Source organism: Penaeus japonicus, unplaced genomic scaffold, assembly GCF_977035675.1.
Source record: "Penaeus japonicus unplaced genomic scaffold, GWHDUDI00000001_assembly GWHDUDI00000043, whole genome shotgun sequence".
Taxonomy (NCBI): Eukaryota; Metazoa; Arthropoda; class Malacostraca; order Decapoda; family Penaeidae; genus Penaeus; species Penaeus japonicus.
In genome coordinates this window covers 1720670-1723169 of record NW_028234445.1, presented here as the reverse complement: position 1 = coordinate 1723169, position 2500 = coordinate 1720670, and the positions used below count along the sequence as shown (strand labels likewise).

Below are 2500 nucleotides of genomic sequence, written 5' to 3'. Positions count from 1 at the left end.
AAATGAGAAGGTGAATGTGAGTGAGAATGACAATGAGAAGGTGAATGTGAGTGAGAATGACAGTGAGCTGAATGTGAGTGAGAATGAAAATGAGGTGAAAGTGAGTGAGAATGAATATGAGAAAGTGAATATGAGTGAGAATGACAGTGAGAAGCGGAATGTGAGTGATAATAATAATGATAAGGTAAATGTGAGTGAGAATAACAATGAGAAGGTGGATGTGAGTGAGAATGACAATGAGAAGGTGAATGTGAGTGAGAATGACAGTGAGAAGGTGAATGTGAATGAGAATGACAGTGAGAAAGTGAATGTGAATGAGAATGACAGTGAGAAGGTGAATGTGAGTGAGAATGACAATGAGAAGGTTAATGTGAGTGAGAATGATAATGAGAAGGTGAATGTGAGTTAGAATGACAGTGAGAAGGTGAATGTGAATGAAAATTAAAATGAGAAGGTGAATGTAAGTGAGAATGAAAATGAGAAGGTGAATGCAAGTGAGAATGACAATGAAAAGGTGAATGTGAGTGAGAATGACAATGAAGAGGTGAATGTGAGTGAGAATGACAATGAGAAGGTGAATGTGAGTGAGAATGACAGTGAGAAGGTGAATGTGAGTGAGAATGACAATGAGAAGGTGAATGTGAGTGAGAATGACAATGAGAAGGTGAATGTGAGTGAGAATGACAGAGAAGGTGAATGTGAATGAGAATGACAGTGAGAAAGTGAATGTGAGTGAGAATGACAATGAGAAGGTGAATGTGAGTGAGAATGACAATGAGAAGGTGAATGTGAGTGAGAATGGCAATGAGAAGGTTAATGTGAGTGAGAATTTGAGAATGAAAATGAGAAGGTGAATGTGAGTTAGAATGACAGTGAGAAGGTGAATTTGTAGATTGTTGGAATTTCGTTGAATGTGAATGAAAATTAAAATGAGAAGGTGAATGTAAGTGAGAATGAAAATTAAAAGGTGAATGTGAGTGAGAATGACAATGAAAAAGTGAATATGAGAGAGAGTGACAATGAGAAGGTGAATGTGAGTGAGAATGACAGTAAGAAGGTGAATGTGAGGGAGAATGACAATGAGAAGGTGAATGTGAGTGAGAATGACAGTGAGAAAGTGAATGTGAGTGAAAATGACAATGAGAAGGTGAATGTGAGTGAAAATGACAATGAGAAGGTGAATGTGAGTGAGAATGACAATGAGAAGGTGAATGTGAGTGAGAATGACAATGACGTGAATGTGAGTGAGAATGACAATGAGAGGGAGAGTGAGTGAGAATGACAATGAGAAGGTGAATATGAATGAGAATGACAATGAGAAGGCAAATGTGAGTGAGAATGACAATGAGAAGGTAAAGGTGAGTGAAAATGACAATGAGATGGTGAATATGAGTGAGAATGACAATGTGAAGGTAAATGTCAGTAAGGATGACAATGAGAAGGTGAATGTGAGTGAGAATGACAATGAGAAGGTGAATGTGAGATAAAATGACAATGAGAAGGTGAATGCGAGTGAGAATGACAATGAGAAGGTTAATGTGAGTGAAAATGATAATGAGAAGGTGGATGTGAGTGAGAATGATAATGAGAAGGTGAATAGTGAGAATGACAAAGAGAAGGTGAATGTGAATGAGAATGACAATGAGGTGAAGGTGAATATGAATGAGAATGACAATAGAAGGTGAATGAGACAGAATGACAATGAGAAGTTGAATGATTGAGAATGACAAAGAGAAGGTGAATGAGTGAGAATGACAATGAGAAGGTGAATGTGAGTTAGAATGGTAATGAGAAGGTGAATGTGAGTGAGGATGACAATGAGAAGGTGAATATCAGTGAGAATGAGAGTAGTTTTAAGAATGTGATTAATAAAGATGAATAGGATGATAAGGATAAGGACAAGGAATAGTATGAATATTATGAATATTGATAATAATGCAAATGATAAAAGAATTTTAATTAAAATAAGAATTATTAAAAGGCATAGAAATGAGAAGGAAAAAAAAATGTTTATGATAATGAGAAGGTAAATTATAACAGAAATGAATGTTTGAAAATTATTTATCAATAATATGATTTTGTTTTGTCTTATTACTATAATAATCATTGTAATTGTTAAGCTGTCATTTTATATGTACAGACTATTATAAAAATACAAATAATAAAGATAGCTATAATAATAATAATTGTAATAAAAATAATAAAAAAATAATATAATGATAATAATATGAATAATATTGATGATAACAATAATTATGGTAATTATAACAATAATTCTAATGATAACAATGAAGGTAATAAAAATGATAATTTTCATGATTATGATGATGATAGTAATAGTGATAATAGTAGAAGCAATGAAATTAATATTGGTGGTAATAACAATAATATTGATGATGATGATAGTTTTTAATAATAATTACAACAATAATGACAATTAATGAGAATAAAAATAATTATTATTATTATCATAAATAAATATAATTTACAATATATTAAT

The 2500-nt window shown here is 32.3% G+C and overlaps 3 protein-coding genes across 3 annotated transcripts in view; 1 reads left to right on the top strand and 2 right to left on the bottom strand.

The window, feature by feature from the left end:
* The window catches only part of LOC122246354 (uncharacterized), a 1434769-nt gene that overhangs the window by 511771 nt on the left and 920498 nt on the right, over window positions 1-2500 (bottom strand). The gene's annotated exons all lie outside the window — the stretch shown is intronic.
* The window catches only part of LOC122263496 (uncharacterized), a 1386165-nt gene that overhangs the window by 734830 nt on the left and 648835 nt on the right, over window positions 1-2500 (top strand). The gene's annotated exons all lie outside the window — the stretch shown is intronic.
* LOC147466572 (uncharacterized) overlaps window positions 1-2500 on the bottom strand; it is a 77574-nt gene that overhangs the window by 31780 nt on the left and 43294 nt on the right. The window lies entirely within an intron of this gene.